The 23421-nt window shown below is 35.8% G+C and overlaps 1 pseudogene; it reads left to right on the top strand.

Annotated features, from left to right (window-relative positions):
• Nucleotides 1-222: 222 nt before the first annotated feature.
• Nucleotides 223-12676, top strand: LOC118857699 (annotated as a pseudogene).
• The last annotated feature ends 10745 nt before the right edge of the window (nucleotides 12677-23421 follow it).

A 23421-nucleotide genomic window follows, 5' to 3' on the forward strand; every position in this document is an offset into this window, starting at 1 on the left:
TCTTTCAAATTCTTAATTAAATCAAAAGAGAAATATTGGATTTCAGGTGTTGATCTTCACAGAATGCCTTTAGAAGACATTTACCTGATTTTACCCATGCACTTATGTAAAAATCATTTTTTTTGATGTCTGAGTAAATTCTAGATGTTGATTTCCTACATCAGGGCTGTCCAGCCTTAGGTTATCTTAGGGCTGCATTAAAACAAAATAATTATTTGAGGGATGCACCGAGAAAAAAAATATAGTACACTAATAGAAAGTGGGGAAACGCACATCATCAATACAACAGGCGATGGTGCAAAGTGCGAAAGCAAACACAAAACAACAAAACAACAACACAACAGTATACAGGTAAGTGCATACTGATTAGTCTTCATTGTACAGACAGAAAGCATCCCATAGATCGATCAAAAATTCCATGCGATACGTTCGTCCATAATATTGCTTAAAAACAGCAAAGAAAATTAACATCAACAAGATTATTTGTGATGGAATTAAAAACAATTATTGTTTTGTTTTTCTTTTGCTCATGAAAATTAAAGCCCACAGGCAGGCTGCATAAAATCGCACTGCAGACCGCATGTGGCCTGTGGGCTGTACTTTGGACAGCCCTGTCCTACATGATGCCAAAACATCTAAACATTTTAGTACAAATGTGATCTAATTATCAGAACATTGTTTTAAATAGGGTACAAAAGAGATCTTTTAACTTTTTTCCCAAGGTGATTGAATTTTTTTAATATATAATAGTTAGCATCTCGTATACAGATACAAAGCTCAGTCAAGAACTGGGGCTGTCGATTTTGTGATGCCCAACTTTTTTGAATGCAGTCTTAACATTAATGGATATTGTTTTTCCTTTATTACAGCACATGTAAGAAGATAGTGACAGGGAGGACTGCCACATTTTGAAAACTACTTATCATTTCCTTGGATAGATATAATGTGAATGATTTCTGAATGATAAATGTACTTGGAGTCTGCTGATTTTGAACTGTCAAAGGAAGATAAATTTGTCTCCTAGCCATGATACTTTAAACATTCTCTTTATTACCCATGGTGATGGTAGTTGTTCATGCACCTATATGCTTAATTTGCATAATATGCAAATAGGTCCCATGGGAAAAAACTAAGGAAGCAAAACTCCCCTGTTTTAAATTTACCTAGCACTGTGTACATACGAAAAACCCATACCCTGTTTTTTTCATTTATTATTATGCTTATTTTAGTACATGTCATCTTTCCCTTTCCTTTTATAAGGCTATTATCTCTTCAAGGCCAAGGGCTTCGTGTGTGTACGTATGTGTGTACTTGCGTGTGTTTATGTCTATATATCTGTGTATGTGTGTTAATCATTGTGTATATATCATGTGTATGTGTGGTAATCATTGTCCACTCCTAACACAATGACTTAGAGACACTATTGTCCAGTAATTTTTAGAATTCACTTGAGTAATAATGGTAGTCTTGTTGCTTAAAGAACAAAGTCGTGACTATGTGAGAACAGAAAGGCAACCTCTCACACTTTTAAGCCTTTAGAAAGTTTTTTTTTTTAATTTCTTTTTAAGGTGTTGCCATTTTGCAACACTTTTGCACTTTTTTCCTTCTGGAAAAAACCATTCCACCATGCCATCCATGTGCATGAGCTCAGGTATCTTAAGATCTTCTGAAGTTACTACTTCTTAAATAAAGTGGCTCCCCTTCATACTTACATTTCCCACTGTGCTTAATCTTATAGCAATGCAAATCTTGTACATTCCATCTACAGAGCAGCTTTCTCTTTCCTTTACCTCTGCTCACATGACCTTTACCTTAATACAAGTCCTTATAATTTTTCGTCTACTCTATTGCAATAACTTCATAATTAAGTCATTCTATCTCAAACATCTGCCCTCTTAATCCATATTCCCTCCATATCTTCAGAATTCTGAGTTCTGGTTTAAAGGAAATATCAGGAATGAACTACAGCTTATAACTATTAAGCATGCTCCCTGATTGCAGCCCCCACTGAGTTGAAAGTATTAATAGAATTCTCCACATAATAGTTCTCTTTAGGAGTTAGCAATGTGGTTCTCTCCCTCTTGTGGTGACAATAGTATGGTATATTTCCCAGGTTTCTAGATTTGGACTTGAAGCAAATAACTGTGATAGCACTCCAAAGTATAATCCAGATATTTTTATGGCAATTCCACAAACAAGTGCCTTCTGTAAAACTGAACCGTACTTAGTATGGATTTTAATATTTTAATTTGCATATGAGGTTACTGAAGCCAAGAGTTGAAGTTATTTGTCTTAGCTCACACAGCTAGTAAATATTAGAGAAGATATTTTAGATTCCCTAAATTCAAGTACTGTGTATATTTCACTATACCATATTGCCTCATAGAGCAATTTGTTCCATAACTGACTCTACATAAGAATCATAACTAGTCAGTTGCTTAATTAGTGGATTGTTTTTCATGGATCTCCATCCCCTCCAAATGTGTATCTGTTGTGTTTAGTACAGAGTTTATCACATAGTTTAATCACAGGACTATAGATTGAAAGCAGGAAGGGACCTCAGGGGTCATCTAGTGTTTATTCACTGATTGATTGCTGGCAAGTAAAATCTAGACTTTAAAATTCTAAAACACGTAAGGCATAAAGAGAAGCTACTGTTGAGTAAGTTTTTAGACATATTGCATTTGATATACACCTGGTATACTAAGTAATTTGTGCAAATCACTTTCCTCTCTAAGTCTCATTCACTAAATTAGTAAATTTAGATTCTAGAGGAGCTCTCCAAGTTGTCTTTAGACTCTGAATCCTAAGAAACTTCCTTACATGTTGTTGTGTAATTGTTTTCTGTTTGGTATATACGCAACCCACCTCATAAACCAGTAAGACACATATTGCAAAAATATGGCATTCTTTTGCCTTTTAATGCCATAATTATTGAAGTGGATATAGTAAGTCTTCAATAATTTGTTGTTGACTTAATTCTTTTATTAACAGAATATGTAGAAGTACTGTCTTCTGAAGTGTCTTCTGAATTGGTATTCTGGGATAATGAACTCCTAGTTCCTTAAAGTTTTCTAACAAGTGTTTACTCATTCTGGCAAATATCAAGAAGATAATGTGTTCTACATTATATTTTTTTCCAGTTAAACATATATTTTGTTATCTCCACCATACCTCAATCTTGTTTATGTGCATAGATTCTACTGTTCTATCTCTATCTCAAAACATTTGCAAAAGCTCTTTCCACACAAATTCTTGGACTTATATTTAATATACCATGTATATTCACTAACTTACTGGTGAGAACTAACAGTTTAATAAATCTTAGCCTTGTTATGATACCCATTGATAGCATAAATAGCAACAACTGTTCTACCTCCCATAGTTACATGTCCATTGGTTTATTATCCTCTATACATTTTCAGTCTGCAATAGGCAAAATTTTCTCTGCTAGATGTAACTTTTAATCCCAGTGACCCAAATCTACACTGTATCTGAAAGATTTTGCTCACATAAAACAGAAGACTTTGTGTCGTTTTGTGACAAGATTACTTCAATCCCATGTCTTGAGATAGTTGCAAATTTTTTCTCTTCTCCCCTCCAGAAAACAATGACCATAACAATGACAACTTGCCTGTGATCTATTTCTGCATATTATTTTTTTAAAGAAATGTATCACACCCAAAAACTATATGAAGACAATTACAAAACACTTTTCACACTAAGCCAAATCTAAATAACTAGAAAGATATCAGTTGCTCATGGGTAAGCTGAGCTAATGTGATAAAAATGACCATTCCACCTAAATTAAATTGCTTATTCAGTGCCATACCAAACTAGCAAAAAAATATTTTATAGAGCTAGAAAAAAAATTCATCTGGAAGAACAAAAAGCCCAGAATACGAAGGGAATTAATGAAAAGAAATGCAAGAGAAGGTGGCCTAGCTGTACCAGAGATTACACTGTATTATAAAGCAACAATCATCAAAACTACTTGGTACTGGCTAAGAAATAGAGTGGTAGATCAGTGAAATAGGTTAAGTAAGCAAGGCACAATAGTCAACGATTATAGTAATTTACTCTTTGATAAATCCAAAGACTCCAGCTTCTTGGATAAGCACTCACTATTTAACAAAAACTGTTGAGAAAACTGGAGAACAGCAGGGCAGAAATTAGGCACAGGCCAGCATCTTGTACCCTATATCAAGATAAAGTCAAAATGGGTACATGATTTAGATATAAAGACTGATACTATGAGCAAACTAGGAAAGCAAGGAATAGTTTACCTGTCTGGTCTCTGGAGAAAGGAAGAATTTATAACCAAACAATAGCTAGAGAACATTATGAAATAAAAAAAATGGATGATTTTTGATTACATTACATTGAAAAGTCTTTGCACAAACAAAGCCAACACAACCAAGATTAGAAGGGAAGCAGAAAGCTGGGAAACAATTTTTATAGCTAGTGTCTCTGATGAAGGCCTCATATCCAAAATATGTAGAGAACTGAGTCAAATTTATAAGAATACAAGTCATTCCTCAATTGATATATGGTTAAAAGATATGAACAGGCAGTTTTCAGAGGAAGAAATTAAAGCTATCTATAGTTATATGAAAAAATTCTAAATCACTTTTGATTAGAGAAATGCAAATCAGGATGACTCTGAGATAACCACATCACACCTAACAGACTGGCTAACATGACAAAAGAAGAAAATGATAAATGTTGGAGAAGATGTGGGGAAAATGAAATTTTATCCTAAGAAGTTAACACTAATGTATTGTTTGGAGAGTGATTGGCACTACGCCCAAAAGGCTATACAATTGTGCATACCCTTTAACCCAGCAATACCACTTCTAGGTCTGTATCGCAAAAAGAACATACAAAACGACAAAAGGACCCACATGTAAAAAATATTAAAGCAGCTTTTTTGGTGGTGGCAAAGAATTGGAAATTGAAGGGATGTCCATCAATTGGGGAATGGCTGAACAAGTTGTTGTATATGAATGTAATGGAATACTATCGTGCTTTAAGAAATGATGAGCAAGCCAACTTCAGAAAAATCTGGAAAGATTTATATGAATTGATGCTGAGTGAAATGAGCAGAACCAGAAGAACACTGTACACAGTAACAGCCACATTTTGAGATGATTGTCTTTGAGAGACTTAGCTCTTCTCAGCAATGCAAGTATTTAAGACAACTCCAAAAGACTCATGATGGAAAATGTCATCCACATACAGAGAAAGAACTTTGGAGTCTGAATGCAGATGGGTGCGTACTATTTGTATTCCTTTTCTTTTGTTGTTTTGTTTTGTTCTTTCTTGTGGTTCTTCCCATTATTTCTAATTCTTCTTTAGATCATGACCAATGTGAAAGTACGTTAATATGAATGTATAAGCAGAGCCTATATCAGATTGCCTGCCATCTTGGGGAGGGGGGGTGGGAAAGGTAAGAAAGGGAGGAGAAAATTTAAAATTCAAAATCTTATGGAAGTGAATGTTGAAAACTAAAAATAAATTGACAAAAAGAATAAAGAAATGTATCACAGAAGACTCCAAAATAAAATTTCAGGTATTGCCCAACATGAAAAGGAAAGATATATGACCAAAAGAAATGTCAGGGAGAACAATAGGGAAAGCTTCCATAGTGAGACTTTTGGGTCTTTTTATAAGTAAGAGGACTAGTCATTTTATATAGTCCTCTCATAACCTCAAGTTTTCCCATAAAAAGGAATTAAGCATTGGAGGTAAAGCAGTTGTAACTTTTCTTTAGCTTAAAACACCAATAGTCCAAGTGAAGTAAAACTTGATGACAATGTCAGGGAAGGCATTAATCACTGTCCCCTAACTCATTCAGCCAACAACTTCTATCCCTATAGCTCCAACACTAAAGCATTTTGGCATAAGATGATCCACTGGCTTGTGCTCCAGGATATTCTTAGGATTTCCTTGATACTGGTGCAGTCTCTGACAACAACACCTGTCCCTGCCCTCACTCCTTCATTTTGTGGCAATAAGTAGCAGACCTCAACCTTGCCTAAGCCCCTTGATTGGGAAGGGAGGGAAAAGAAAGAGGAAGTTTACTTTGCCTGGCATGGCAGTATGCTGCCCTAGTGCTCAGTCATAGAATAAAAACCATGAAAGAGCAGAAGAGGAGTGATAGCAGGAGGTAGCACGATCAGCATCAGCAGAGAAGACAGGGAAACAGAGCAAAGACTGTTTTTATTGGAGCAAAAACAATCAGGTTTCCCATGGAACAGTCAATAACATTTTGCAGAGCAAGACCTTAATAATTAGTAGATTATACCTTGTAGTCTGGGAAACACAATGACTTAGGAATATCTTCTTTCTCCTTCCTTTTGCTGTCTCTCTTTATATTTAGGAAGTAATTGGAAAAAAAAAATCTGACCATGTGCTATTTTGCTATTCATCCCTTATGATGGTAATCTGCATTTCTCATCTTTTTTATGAAATAGTAACTTTCTATAGTCTGTGAGTATGTCAATTCCTTGAGAAAGGAATATATATAGAGAGGGCTAGCCGGTAGAGATTTTTTGTTTCACAGTGTATTTATGTGAGGACCCTGCAATTTCATCCTAAGAAGTTAAGACCTCCTAGGTACTAAAAAGTCATCAATTACTTTTTACTTCTGTGATTGATCCTACACCTCCCCTGCTACCCCTCCCAAAAAATACTTTACCTCAGGTCTCACTTACATTTCCCCTGGAAAAATGAGTAGTTGGAGCATCATGTTGCTGAGGATGTGAGTACAAGGAGAGAGATTAAATTCAATCCAAAAGAAAGGGTAAGTGAGGAGAACACAGATCTCAGATGCCAACAAACCCTCTAATTGAACATAAACCTGCCAAGAAGAAGGTATAGGTAAATATAAAGAGGCTTGCACCTAGCCTGGACACAACAATATCTACCAAGTCATAAATGGGTAATAATCTGTATCAGTAGAGGGTTTACACACAGAAAGGAAAACACTGATCCTTAAAAAACTAGTCACAACCATTCATAGATTTATGGTACTTTATCATAGTTTTCACAATTAAAAATTTCTTTAGAAAACAAATCTTCCTCCTGTATGCATAGGACAATGATCACAGATCACAAAAGTGTTGGAAAAGCCATATCCAAACATTTGTGCGCTGAGTACCCAACATATTTTCCCATTATATTTCATCGTGAACACACTGTGAATAGTTGCTCCCAAATGCAAACTAAACAGTGTTTCATAGGGAAGTGCTTGACATTTACTGTTTCAAAACCTATTATTTGAATGTGAATAGACTTGTTTGCTTCTTAATTTGTCAGCATGAGGTGTGCAATTAGGGCTTAGAAAACAACATTTGAAAAGTTGCTTTCTCGCTTCATGTTGTTTAACAAGAATAATAGTTGATATTTCTACCAGCTGTTCCCTACACTGTTTCCCCTTTTAAAGGGACCCCAAACAAAGCAGTATGGAGGAGTTGGCAAATAGCTCAAACTTCCATGAGACATTTAGCAGGAGGTGGTAGAAAAAGACTCACCTGCATTTTTCTAAAGTGGTATTCTCTGAATATTATAGTAATCTCCGTAGAAATAAAAAGTATTTTAAGCCTGTCTTGTTGGGTTGTCTATTTATTTGTTAATAATTCTTGCGATGCATGTATTCAGATTTGTGTTGGCAGGATTTTCTTTTTTTTTAAAAGGGTACCCAGAATGACTAACTTAAAATAGAGGCCAAATTATATTTAATAGAACCTATTTGAAACTGATCAGAATGCAATAAATCAGATCCATGTTGAGTCGGATGTTGAGTCAAGGTTCAAAATTCTGAATTCAGAAGAATAGTCAATTTTAACACGGTTATTAAGCTTCTTTATATTAAGAAATATTATTGATTCTGTTAAAAGGAGTTAACATCTGATATTTTTAGAAAGCAGGGTAAAGAAGAGCCAGATTATATTCTCATTCTATTTGTACAACTATCCAAAGCAGCGAACTGTGAACTAAGACATGTTGAGTGAGGCTTTCCCCAGGCTCCCAACGACTATCGTCTAGTGATTATGTTTTCATTCTCTTTCATTTTTTTTTTTGCTTCTTCCCCTACTTTCCTAAAGGTGAATCCATCTAACTGGCCCCACTTTCACCTGGCTTAAGTGTCCCATGGCTATCAACCACTTACCCATGGCCTACTTCCCAATTTGAGGGGTAGGGGCAGACTATATTTTATAAAGTATCAAATGTGCTCTAATTTTATATATATATATACACACACACACACACACACACACATATATATATACACACACACATATATATATACACACACACACACACACATATATGTATACACACATATACACATACATACACATATAATATATATTATGTGTCTATATTACATAAACACACCTATATGTGTATGTGTATATGTATATAATGTGTTTTGTGTGTATAATGCATCTATATATATACATATATATGTATGTGTGTATATATACACAAGTACCCACATAAACATGTATCTAGATCACTAGCTAATCTATCTATTGCACTGTTCTAAATTCCTTAAGAGTAGGGATCATCACATTTTTTTTGGTATTTAAATCCTTAGTACCTAGCACAGTGCCTGACATATATTAGGCACTTAATAAATCTTTGTTGATTGACTGATTAACAATAGGGTAATGTAGGAGGGGTCAAAATAGGTGGATAGAGCAAGTTAGAGACTGGGGAAAACAACTGTAGAGTCTAATTCAGGAGAAGAGAGTAGGGCAACCTCTACCTTCAAAAATGGTCCATCAACTTATTCTGTGGTAATCTTACCATATGTCCAGGCTCTTCAAGTTTGAAGGCGCATTAGTTAATCAAGACATAAATATAAGCAGTCTGGACTGCACATAGAAAGTAGGGAATTTAGAGTGGCCTTAGAAGAAACCAGGGAAATGAAGAGGCAGAGGTGAGGAGGCATGGGGGAAAGCCAGTAAAAATAATGCTAATGGCAAGACAGAGTGCCCTGTGTGAATAAGAGAAAGGAAGCCATTGTCACTGGATCACAATAAAATTGATGATAAATAAAGTGTAAATGAATAAGGTGGCCGTAGGAAGAGGGATTCATGTTTGAATACCAGCCTATCATTTCCTAGCTATGTAGCTTTGGGCAAATCACTTGACCTCTCTAGACCTTAGCTTCCTCAACTATAAAATGACTTAGGTATTATCCAAGGCCTCTTCTAATCTGGAACCTATACTGGATGATTCTATTATATCAATGTGTCATGCTCTTATTAGATGAAGCTCTCATGAAACTGGCTGTGTGACTAGTGGCAGGCACCGATACCAACACATTCACAAGCACTTTACTATTTGCAAATAATTCTGTTCGTGTCCAAAATCTGGGTTCATTGATTTCTCTGGAAGAACATTCTCTTCAACTACTACTGTTTCAAAAATGTGTCAATCAGTGAGTGCTAGATATAGAGGCAGAGAGATATAGGTATAGATTTGAATCCTACCTAAGACATGTGACCCTAACCAGGGGTGGAGAACCTGCAGCCTCCAGGCCACATTTAGCCCTCTTGGTCCTCAAGTGCAGCCCTTTGACTGAACCTGAACTTCACAAAACAAATGCCCTCAATAAAGGGATTTGTTCTGTGAAGTTTGGATACAGTCAAAGGGCTGCATTTGAAGATCTAGTGGGCACATGTGGCCTGGAGGCTGCAAGTTCCCCGCCTCTGCTCCTAAGTAAATTGCTTAATCTCAGTTTCTTCTTCTATAAAATGGGGATGATAATAATAATAACATTTAAATCACAGTATTGCTGTGGGGATAAAATAAGATTATATATGTATATGATGCTTTGTAAAATATTATTATTAATGTTATTATTATTTGTATAGTCTCATCACTGTCTGCACATTAGCAATTCCGTGTTGGAGGGCACTATTTCTCAATGCTATAAAGTTTCTAAAGACAAGGCATAAGTAGCCCCAGCTTTACGGACTATTTTTTTTAACATCTTCACAAATACTACTTTAGGGGCTCGCAAGTCACTAAATTCCATAGAAATCACGACCTCACTTTGACTCTACACATATTCAAACTTATCCATGCTCCATTCTCTGTCTCTAGAAGCTTCTTTATATTTTGTTCACTTAAGGAACTCTCCAAACACCATAATACAAGAAACCACAATCAAGCTCCCTTTCTCTCATTGGATAACATCCTCAGGCTCTACCAAAAACATATCCCAGGGCCAGAGGCTATTACTAGCATGTGAAATTGTTTTGAAAGTAAGCAAGCTGGGGCAGCTACGTGGTGCAGTGAGTAGAGCACCAGCCCTGGAGTCAAGAGGAACTGAGTTCATATATGACCCCAGACACTTGACACACTTACTAGCTGTGTGACCTTGGGAAAGTCACTTGCCCCGCCCCCCCCCCCAGAAAACAAATAAAAAAATTTTAAAAAAAGAAAGTAAGCAAGCTAAGAACTTGAGAAGAAAAAAAAATCTTAATAAAACCCCACTCCCATCTCTGAGGTAATCACCTGGGAAAACAATTTCCCAATTGATTTCCCTGTCTCAAGTCTTTCCCATCTCCCATTCATTTTCCACACAGCTATAATAGCATTTTACCTCAAATGTCTTATCCAATCTCCATTCTGCTCAACAAACTCTATTGTATCCCTATGATCCCTAGAATAAAATAAAAATTACTTTGTTTTACATGTAAAGCCCTCTATGACCTGACTCCAATTGACTCTTCCAGACTTACCATCCATTATACTCCTTCATGCCTTCTACAAACCAGCCAAACTGGCCTTTTTGCTCAGGCAGAACCCCATACCTGAATTGCCCTCCCTTCCCACTTTTGTGTCTTAGAAGCTCTACTTTTTTTCGAAATTAATCTCAAATGCTGCTTTGTGTATAATCTTTCTTGATTCTCCCAGTTTGTAGTTTCTTCCTGATAATTGCCTTATTTTACCATATACTACACACACATACACACACACACACACACACACACACACAATGATGATGATAACTAACTTTTATATGACATTTTCAGTTTTGCAACATTCTTTGCATCTATTAAAACATTCAATCCTGTAAGGAATGTATTATTTTCCTTATTTTACAGGTGAGGAAAATGAGCCTGAGAGATATTAAATAACTGGCCCATGGTTACAGACATAGTATTGGAGACATATTCTAAATTAAGGTCTTTCCTAACTCCAAAGCCAGTGTTGCATCATCAGAATGTCTGAAGGAAAAAGTAGGCCTCATCTCTCTAATTTGCCAGAGTTGATTCATGAAGTACTCTGGCTTTATAGTCAAGCAAAACATTCAGTTTCTTATCTTTCAATTAGCAATTCAACACTAATAGTAAGTCTTTGCTTATCACTTTGGATGTTTAGCTGTTAGAAGTTCCCCTACCATATGAGTGTGCTATAGACATCTAGTTATGGGGTAAAATTTAACCATCGTTCATTTGTGGTTTGTACAGTAATACACTCTTCATGAAGGGTGCATCAACCTGGACTTTTCTGAAGGACCTTCACAGCAAAATATGTTAGAAAAAAAAATAATTCTCCCAGTTTCTTTTAAGCCTGCTGAGTTCTTAATAGACTGACTCTAATGGCCCTTCTGCTTATAATTTCCTTAAGAGTGAGGCAGTGCATTAGCAGATTTTAAGGCATTATCACAATAAAAACTTATTATTTTACATGATATAAACAAAATGTATGTGTACATATTAATAATTAATTTATATTGAAAGATGAAGCTATTTTTACCAATTGTGGGTAGGGCTGAAAAATTATTTCCCTGCTTCATAAAACAAAAATGATGTATGCCAAATTCATGTATATACATATACACACATGTATGTATGCATGTGTGTATATACATACATATGTGTATGCATACATATACATATATACATATGTATGCACATATATGTATACACATATACATGGTGGAAAGAAATAGTTGAGAGACCTGGATGAAGTAATTAGGAGACCTGGATTCTGGTTGTGTCACTGTTACTAATTAATTTGTGACCTTAAGACAGTCATGTGACAGCTTTGGACTTTAATATCTTCATCCTAGAAATAAAGATTGTCACATTAAATGATTTTGGGGGTTATCTGCCAGCCCTTTAATTCTATGATTCCAAGTCAGTTAGTTTGGAGTTATGTGACTTAGAAAGTCAAGATTTTGAAACAGAACAAAACAGTATGTTTGCTTGGGGAAAGTAACAACTATGCAAATAGTTATAATAACACAACAATATTAACATTAGAGTGCCATCCTCCAGGCCGCTGCTCAGGGCTTCTCCAGGGGATGGTGGTGGAGGGAACTAGGAAATAACCAGGTACCTCATTCCCAGAGCAGGGCGGGGATGGGACTTAGAACACTGACGCTATATTCCCCTCCTCTCTTGTAGGTGTGACCTCTCAGGCCACATGCTGCCCCCTCATCCCTCTGCTGCCAGGAAATAAAAGACTTCCTCCTTAAAGCCAAGTGAAAGGATGCAAAATCTGTCAGTATCAAGAAAAACAAGGACAATGTGAAGCTTAAGGTTCGCTGCAGCAGGCAGCTGTACACATTGGTCATCACAGGCAAAGAGAAGGCAGAGAATCTTAGTTCCTGCTTCCTGGTTTGGCTGTGAAGGAGCTGAAGTGAAGGAATCATTCGATGTTCCACCTGTATTAAAATGTGGGGGAAAAAATGTAATCTATCTCTAACCATAGAGAAAAACATTAGGAATTCGAAAGAAAAAATCAGATAATTACTATCATATTAACATTAAATATGAATTTAAAAACAAATTATAAATGAAATGTTTGCAATGTCATATACAATATTTTTGTTGCTCTCAATGGTTTAATGTTGCTTACTACTCACAACTTAAAATAGGAATAATTTTAAAAGAAAATAGTTGTTATAGGATTCAAATTAAAAAAATATGTTATGAAATATGGAACTAATGCTATTGCTTTCATTCAAACACTCTAGGTATGGTACTTGACACAGACTGAAATTTATTACTGTTGCAGATACTCATAGACAATGGCTAATATAAAACCTATTTCAATTTTACTTTGGAATAAATTGTGCATCCTTTGAGCCACTTTTTTTTTTTTGAGTTGGTGGGGGGTGGAGTGATCTAGACTTGTGTTGTCATTCATGTGTTGGAATTCCAACTGTGAAGAATTTCATCCACTGATGAAGATGGATGCTTATAATTTTGAAGAAATTTACATCAAATGCAGTATTAGAGAATTGGCTGCGGCACTGAGATTTGAAGATACTTATCCAGAGATTGGATTTCAACCCAAGCATTCTTAACTCTAAGAACGGTAAATTTCTTACTGATTCATAAAGTCACCAAATTATAAGGCCAGAATAAAATGTACTTCAACCCCTCTAATTATGTAAGAAAACTGGGAGCCAAAGCATTTGTGATTAACTGAAAATCAAACAGTCAGATCTAGAGCAATAATTCCAATTTGGGTGATCAGACTAATCAGTTCTGCCTAAGTAAGATGAATTTACCTTTCAAGTTGTTTGGTTTAGGTTAGGTTCATAATTAGTGGACATTCCCCCAGCCCAAATTGCACAACAAAGCTATTGAATTCTACATATTGTGGGATTGAACCGGGATTAAAACCACCATGGAAAATTTACAAAGGGAAGATTCCATGCCCCGTTAACTCAGAAGTGACTCAGTATCCTCTATTGTGTTGGTGTTTGATTCTGTGCTCTTGCAAAATCTAATATTGGCTGAGTTTTATTTTCCACACCATCTTAGCAACCTCAGGGCAAAGGGACTGTTTAAAAATAAATATGATAAAGAACACTCTAAAGCAAAAGAGACAAAATTAAAAAAAAATCTGTCACTGACTATGAAACTATTTTCTGATTCACTAATATGCACTCATTAAAACAAATAATAACTTAATCCTGAAGGAAATATCCTCCATCCATTTCACTTACCATCATCTAGGTAAGTATGAAAAGACTGCCAGGCTATTAGCTGAATCCCAATGATATCATGTTTATATTGAAGCTCTAGGGGAAAGAAAAGACCTAGAGGAGATGTTTTTACCCTGTTAATTGGCTCAATAAGCAAAAGGTTACTTTCAGAGCTTGCTCAGAGAGAGTATAGAAGTCAAAGTCTTGGTCTAAGTGTAAATAATTAATATTTGTCAGGCTTTTAAAGGAATTTGAAGGAGGGGAGAGAGATCAACTTTTAAGTTAAGGAATTTGGTCTCAACATCATTAAAAATATACTCCCACCTGCTTCTAATTTTCTCCTTGATTACAAAGGTCAGTGGCTGTTTGAACAAAGCGAGAGAAGGAGCTGTTTGAAACTTATGCAAATGAAGGTGAAAGTAAGAGAAGGCATGTATGTTAATAAGTGTAGGGATGTTGATCAGTATTCAGCTGGAAGCCCTGACTATGAGAAACAAGTTCAAATATCTCTGAGCTCACAAGGGCAAGGATTTAAGGGTACAGCTTAGCAGCGTCCATCTACAATTTGAAATGTCAGAAAAGCTTTCAGTCACCTTAAAAAAAGTAATATTTTAATATCACTACAGGATGGGTGTGAATAATCTTGAAGTTATAGCCTCAATATCTATCTTTAATTATGTATTCACATTAAACAATGATGTCTAACCCTCACATCCTTCATGCTATAGAGAGGATCCCTTTCTCTTCTCATTAAGAAAAGGAGTGTAGCAGGACCTGTGATTTCTATTAGGTTCTCCTGGGTAAAGAAACACTTTCTTTGAAAGCAGATAAATACTTTTTCTGAATCTTAGAGTCTGAGAGAGTTGCCTAGCACACCAAATTTCTTATTCAGGTTGAGCCAATCAATATGTTAGGGGTAGGATTTGAATCCAGGGTTTCCTGGCTTAAGAGTTGATTCTTTATTCAGTTGTTTCTCTCTCTGTCTTGAAACAAATTTAAAGAATTTCAGGAATAGTCGATGATGATTTTTTCAAGATTCACTTAACATATCAATTACTTGATAATATGATTAAAAATAATGAGGGCATGCCAACATGAATCTCAAGATAAACTTTGATATCTTGGGATTCCACTCTTTTCTTTACTTCATGGGTTTGTCCCTTGTGTCCTCTCTTCTCTTTTCTCTTCTCTTCTCTCTCTTTTTCTCTCTTCTTCCCTTCTCTTCTCTTATCTGTTTCCTGGGATCCCTACCAACTTATGCTGTGAGCAAAGACCCATCAATTTTCCTTATGTCCTTGTCATCATCTCTGAAAATGATATTCTACCCTTCTTTACTTTTATTTTAAGGTTTAACTACTAAACATTGCAAGGAATGGCATGTAGGGAGAAGGTAATGCAAAAGTAAAGTGGAAGTTCAACAGCATGCAATGATCATAAGTGATTGCTCTGGAACAGTTACGAAAACTAGGTCTCACTCTTCATGGCTCTCTCTTACTTATTGTTGACCTTCTCCCAGATCCTATCTTCCGACATTAGATTGGTTGTATTTCTCCATTTGGTGAATCGTTTATACCAAGGCTTCTAAATTTTCAGATCTTTTCCCCCTAGTTTATCATCTCAAAGTGTGTGTGTGTGTGTGCGCTTGCGCGCGCGCACACGTATGCATGTTTAGGAACAGGGGAATGGAGATTAAGGCAATTAAAATATAAGCTCCTTGAGGGCTGGGGCTGTATATATCATATATTCTAAACTTTGCATTATTTCCAGTCCCTAGCCCAGAGTTCTATATAAAATAGGCATTTAATAAATCAACAAGCACTTATTAAGTATCTACTGTTTTCTGCGTACTGTGCTAAGTGCTTCACCTGACCTCAAAGAGCTTACTTTCTAATGAAAGAATCAACATATTCATATCTAAGTAGATACAAGGTGAAAGTATTTAATAAAAGAACATTGTATTTATAGGTTTTAGACTCCCTCCCTGCCTTTTCTCTTGCCCCACTAATTCCAGCTTGACTTCTTGGAATTCAAGACAGCCTCAATTTACTGAACATAGGAATGAAAAGATCTTTTTCTTTTTTTGTTCCAGAGAAATATGATCTCCCAAGCTGTCTTTCTCCTTAGGTTGTATACTTTATGCAATTCTAGAGGACTCAATACTTTTCCCTGATGGTTTGTCTCTCCCTGATTTCTTCTCTCTGGTTCTAGTTTGTTGAATTGAGTTAAATACCCTGGCTAGTGTCTACCTCTGTACTCTGTACCTCATTTGATTTAGGGAAGGATCTCAATAAAAGTCAGCAATTAGAACAAAAGTTTGGCCTGATAATGATGGAAATCTCCTGGGGGCAGAAGCAGGGTTCAAGTAATTAGTAACCTAAAAACCAGGCAGAGTCAATACCAAGAAATATCAAAATTCAAGAGATTCAGTTGAATGCAGAAAAATGATTGCGACTAGTTCAGTCTGAGATATCAAGACAAGATCAAGAGACTGGACACACAATATTACAGAGACATGAATGTTTATAACATTAAACAAGTTTTTTTTAAATGATTGATATCTTGTAGCATATATTCCCTCCCTCCACTCCCACTACTATGCCAAGGTGGCAGCATGAAAAGTCAGTTGTATCTGCCTCCTAATCTAGTCTCCATTGTAAGACTATGAGCACTAATAGTTGATTGATTTCCTTTTCTACCTACTGCCCTAATGTTGGAAATTCTAATAATTATTTCTTCTTAACTTACTTCATTTTAGATATTTGGAAGTGGGTATATAATAATGGATCACTTCTCCAGATTCCACCAAATCAATAAGCTTTGGAATGTGGAACATCAATGTTGGCCCAGGTGACTAGGATGAGAAGGTAATTTTCAGCACCTGGCATGGTATGAATCCCACAATTATGTTCTGGATCCTCCTTTAAAGAAAAGTCATCCACCAAACAAAGAACACTTATGAAGTCAATGATATACACATATGTAAATTCATGTGTACATACATACACATATGCATGCATATGTGTATGGATATATGTATATTTGTATTGGGGATCCAAACCTTTGCTTTTACTGTGAAATCACTGGTACTCTTATTTGGCATGAAACTTGGAATGTAGATGGTAAGATTTTGTTTTGACTTCAGGGGGAACCTGTGTAGCAGTATTCCATAGATACATCAGTGAGAGGAAATGAAAGTCTGTATGTTTGTTTTTTTTTTTTTTCCTTCTGATTTTGCACATGACCTAACAAGACTAGAACAAGTGGGAAAGTTATATGGAAATTAGTGATAAGACTGGTCTTTACCACCTACTACTTGTGGCCTGGCACTACATTCCTCTATCATTTTATTTTTCTAATACTCAAATGATGATATTTTAAAACTTTTTTTGAAAGTTACTTGGTCACATCTTAATTTATGATATAGCTTCCATTCTGCCTGGTCATTAACTAGACTAAAACACAATTCCCTTTCACTTCATCTCACAGTCTCTTTCTGTGTGTCTGTCTGTTTCTCTCTACCCCTCTCTTTGTTTTTCTTTGTCTCTATTTCCCTCATTTTCTCTCCCTGTCCAGACCATTAATGCCTCTTGCTGTCACGAAACATAGGACTTTCTTTTTTCTTCTTCTCTCCTATTTCTTTGCCTTTGGTTTGAGGTTTCAAGTAATATCCCATATCACCTTGTATCATATAAGACTGAGAGTCTAGGAAGTACTTTGCAATCTACTTGCACCCAATTTTCATAAGTGCATATATACCTGTATTTTGAGTATTATTAAAAATGTTTTTGCTATTTAAATAATACTTTCCTTTTGTTAGATTCACATATTTACCTGGAGCTAAACATTTTCCAGAGCAACAATCCATGTGTTTGCTATTTTTAAAAAAATAATCCTGTCTCTATTTAGAAAAGTTCTTTTTATATCAAAGTTTGTTCCCACATAAAGCTTCCTCACCCAAATGCTAAAGATTCTGGAAGCTGTTGCCTAGGATTGAAAGTTGAATTAAGCCCCAAATACCCTGCAAGATCAGTGTACTTAATAGTCTGACAGTAGGTATTACAATAAATACCATATGGTTATACCACCATTATCCTTCCCTTCTTCCCATTCTGTTTCCAGCATGGGATTCCTTCCCAGATTGTAGATCCATTCCTAGAGAATGAAGATCTCCTCTGCTCTCTGAGGCCCAACTCAGTATTTTTGTTTTTAAATTGAATGATCCAAGAAGATATATCCCCTGGAGTCTCTTTACAAAGTATAGCTGTACCTATTTTTAACTACCAACTTGAAGCATCGCTCCTATTCTAATATTTAACATTTATCTCAGGATCACTGTCCTCCTTAAGAAAATGGAGCACTTCAATTTAGATTTAGATTATAAAAATAATTCCTTAAATATTCAGCACATATTAATAGCACAACTTTCTCTTGCCAGCCCCTTTTCTTTCCTAATGTACATGCAACAATCTAATCCATGAGGATAGTCTGGCATGACAGAGGTGTAAGTGTATAATATGATATAGATTATCTTGGGAAAATCTACATTTGATTGGTAAAATGATTATTTTCATAAATGCTATTAGTCAATATGGAATTTTCAATTTTTCTCATTTTATTTTTTTCTAATTAAGAAATATATAAATTTTGGAGAAAAAAAGATGAAACCTCATCTTTAAGTGTATACACTTTACCTCCACCTCCCAGATTCAATCTATTACCAACTTTGATTGATATGGCACCTGTAATATGTTTCTACTTTCACTGATAGCATCCTAGTCTTGGCCTTCACAACCTATCATCTGGATTATTTTATTAAACTCTTAATAGATAGTCTCACCTCTAATCCTTCTCTTGTAAAGCCAATCAGTAAATGAAAGATCTTTCTCACCCATTGAATTGGCCTCAGGTGGGGCCAACAAAGGGAGGCTGGATTAGAGGCAGGCCCACACCCTTTCACTAACCAGGTGTGAGGCCCCATGACCACACCCTTTTGTTAGTAAGGCCTCAAGAGGCCTGAAGCCCTCCGGGCTCTAAGGAGAGTTGCTAAGACCAGAGCCAATGGTATGTGAACTGAGTTCTAGTCAATCAGATGCCAGCTAGGACTGTATAAAAAGAGAACCCAGAACTGAGAGCAGCAGAACAGAGAGTGGCAAGATTCAGAAGCAGACACTGAGAGGACGTTGAGGCAACACACATTGAGGGAGAGAGCCAGCATTGAGAGAGACTTCAGAGCAAGAGAGAGTTGCAGAAATCAAGGAACTCGGAGTCAGCAGGGCTGAAGGAGGGAATGATGAGCTGAAAGTTAGGATTTGTGAATGATTGTTTACAGGAAGGACTTATGGGGGAGGGGGAGGTTGCAGGATGACTTGGCTCCTTGCTATAATACTTTGTTATAATTTCCTTGTTGCTACATTGAGGTGGGCTTACTGGTTTTGGAATATAATTGCTACTATATGGAATTGGAATTACTGGTCCTGGGATTGGATTCTCTTGTGTCTAAATAAATGTTATACTTACTCTGCTTTCTACCTGGAGAACTTCTTATACTTCGATTCTGAACCATTCAGGCATGTTCATGGTCAGGCTCAAGGTCATGAATCTTGCCTTACTGATATGCCTCCTTTCCTTTCTGATCTATTCTGCTCACTACTACCTCCATATTCTTTTCTGCACACTAATTAGATAACAGCATTTCCCTTTTCAGATTTCTGTGCTCACTCTGATTCAGCAACTAAAATAATAATCTTAGTTTAACATTCAAGGCTCTTCATAATCTGCCTCCAACATTTTCTTCCAACTTTATTTCACATTATTTCCTTTCACATACTTTATGTTCACACCAAACAAGATCATTCATCAAATCCAATCTTATCCTTCACTCCTTCCACTCCTATACATTTTTTTTTCATGGTGGTGTTTAGACCCTCCTCAGCCCTACCTCACTTTCTAACTTTTGTAATGACCCCTTTTATTTTAGGTTCAACTTAAGTTACATGTTAACAATAAAGACTTTCTTGGTTCTGACCAGATAGACTTAATCTCTTCCTACTAAGATTTTTCATAACACATTGTACTGTGCCTTTCAATGTGAAGGCATAACATGGTGCACATAGACTCTTGAAGGCCTGGATGCAAATCTCATATCACATTATTATTATCTGTGAGAGTCTGGGCAAGTCATTTAAATTCGATGAGACTCCGTATATTCATCTGTAATATGACATTAGATGCAGTGAATTTTTGCACAAACAAAACCAAAGCATCCAAGATTAGAAAGGAAGCAGAAAGCTGGGAAACAATTTTTACAGACAGAGTCTCTGATAAAGGCCTCATCTCTAAAACATATAGAGAACTAAGTCAAATTTATACGGATACAAGTCTTTCTCCAATTGATAATTCATCAAAGGATATGAACAGGCAATTGTCAGATGAAGAAATTAAATCTATCTATAATCATAGGAAAAATGCTATAAGTCACTATTGATTAGAGAAATGCAAATTAAAACAATTCTGAGGTACCTATCATATTGGCTAGTATGATAAATGCATACCCTTTGATCTAGCAATACTACTACCAGGTCTGTATCCCAAAGAGATCAAAGAAAAAAAGGAAAAGGACCCACATGTACAAAAATATTTAATGCAGATCTTTTTGTGGTGACAAAGAATTCAAAATTGAGGGAATGCCCATCAGTTGGGGAATGGCTGAACAAGTTGTGGTATATGAACGTAATGGAATACTATTTTGCACCAACAAAAGATGAAAACTTCAATCCACATGCAGAGAAAGAAATATGGAGTTGGAATGCAAAAAGAAGCATACTATTTACTCCTTTTTTTTTCTTGTGGTTTTTCCCTTTTGTTCTGATTCTTTTTTTCACAACATGATTAATGTGGAAGTATGTTAAATATGATTGTACATGTATAGCCTATGTCAGATCGCATACTATCTTGAGGAGAGGTGAAGGAAGAGGGAAAAATTTAGAACTCATAATCTAATAAAAGTGAATGTTGAAAACTAAAAATAAATAAATACTTTTTTAAAATTGTCTTCATCTCTTTTGTTGGTGCAAAATTCACTGTTGGGACAAGAACTCACTATTTGACAAAAACTGCTGAGAAAACTGGAAAAGAATCTGAAATTTTTGTCAAATAACTGTGGTTTGTGCTGTCACTTTATGAGTTCATATTTGTAAGACCAGCAATAGCCTGATGATTGCTGGTGAGTTCTTGTCCCACAATCTGGAGTCTTTGGGTTTATCAAACAGTAGATTACTATAGTCAGTGTCTCATGTACCTAACCTATTCCACTGATCCACCACTCTATTTCTTAGCCAGTACCAAGTAGTTTTGATGATTGCTGCTTTATAATACAATTTTAGATCTGGTATGGCTAGATCACCTTCCCTTGCATTTCTTTTCATTAATTCCCCTGATATTCTGGATCTTTTCTTCTGTGTGAATTGTATTATTATTTAGAAAATAGTATGGCAGAAACTAGGCATACACCCACATCTTACACTGTATGCTAAGATAGGGGCAAAATGAGTACAGTATTTAGACATAAAAAGTGATACTATAAGCAAATTAGGAGAGCAAGGAATAGTTTGCCTGTAAGATCTATGAACAATGGAAGAATTGATGACCAAACAAGAACATTATGAAATGCCAAATGGATAATTTTGCTTACATTGAATAAGAGTTTTTGTACAAACAAAGCCAGTGCAACCATTTCTAAAACCTATAGAGAACTAAGTTAAAGAATACAAATCATTCCCCAATTGATAGATGGTCAAAGGATAACAGGCAATTTTCAAATGAAGAAATTAAAGCTGTATAGAGTCATATGAAAAAATACTCTAAATCACTATTGATTAGAGAAATGTAAATTTAAATCACTCTGAGGTACCATCTCACACTTATCAGATTGGCTAATATGACCCAAAAAGAAAATGATAGATGTTGGAGAAGATGTGGCAATATTAGAACACATGCATTGTTGGTGGAGTTGTGAACTGATCCAACCATTTTGGAGCACAATTTGGAACTATGCCTGAAGGGCTATAAAACCATGCATACCCTTTGATCCACCAATACCACTTCTAGGTCCATACCACAAAGAGATCACAAAAAAAGGAAAAGGACCTATACCATATTTTCCGATGTATAAGATGCACCCTTCTTCGGAAAATTTGGGGTCTAAAAACTGGGTGCATCTCATACAGTCATTGTAGATTTTTTTACTTGAATTTTCCACTTTTTCACACTTGTTGTCTTTGTGCTCATTGTTTCACATTTGTTACCGGTATATTAGGTTATGTTTTGCCAGGTTCTGCCCAGAAATGGCTCAGAAAAGATTTTTGTACAATGCCGAATTCAAGTTAAAAGTGATCCAGTTTGCAAAATTGAATGGCAATCATGCTGCTGAATGTAAGTTTGGTCCTCCTCCAACTGAGAAAGCAATCTGAGACTGGCTATGGGAAGAAGAAACCCTATTGAAGACACCATGGCAGAAGAAGTCCACGAGAGGCAAGTCATCAAAATAGCCTGATTTAAAGAGGGAATTGAAGATATGGATTGAAGAGCAAAGGGCAATTGTAATTACTGTGTCCACAAAGATGGTTCAGCATGAGGCAAGAAGAATTGCTGATGAAAAAGTAGTTACTAATTTCAAAGGAGGACACAGTTGGTACTTCAGGTTCATGAAACAGAATGGACTAAGCATGTGTACATGGACCAGACTTGCCCAAAAGATGCCTGAAAGCTATAAGCAGATGAACAAAACTTGAGTTCAATAACTTTATGTAATACATTTTTTTTCAAATTTTGGGCCCCAAAATTGAGGTGCATCTTATACATGGGGAAATAGAGTATGTACAAAAATAATTATATCAGCTATTTTTGAGGTGACAAAGAATTGGAAATTGAGGGGATGCCCATAAGTTGGGGAATGGCTGAAAAAATTATGATATATAAATATAATGGAATACTATTATACCATAAGAAATGATGAGCAGGTGAATTTCAGAAAAAAAAAAAAACAACCTGGAAAGATTTACTTGAATTGATGCTAAGTGAAGTGAGCAGAACCAGGAAAACATTGTACACAGTAATAGCAACATTGTGCAATGACCAGTGTTGATTATTTAGCTCTTCTCAGCAATGCATTGATCCAAGACAAATCCAAAGGTCTCATGATGGAAAATGCTATCCAGATACAAAGAAAGTACTATGGAGTCTGAATGCACATTGAAGCATACTATTTTCTTTCTTTTTTTCTCATGGATTTTCCTTTTGTTTTGATTCTTCTTTCACAACATGACTAATGTGGAAATACGTTTAATATGATTGTACATGTATAGCCTATATCAGATTGCATGCCATCTTGGGGAGGGGGAAATTTTAGTACTCAAAATCTTATAAAAGTGAATGTTTAAAATTAAAAATACACA

The sequence above is a fragment of the Trichosurus vulpecula genome, chromosome 7, assembly GCF_011100635.1.
Source record: "Trichosurus vulpecula isolate mTriVul1 chromosome 7, mTriVul1.pri, whole genome shotgun sequence".
NCBI classification, from domain to species: domain Eukaryota; kingdom Metazoa; phylum Chordata; class Mammalia; order Diprotodontia; family Phalangeridae; genus Trichosurus; species Trichosurus vulpecula.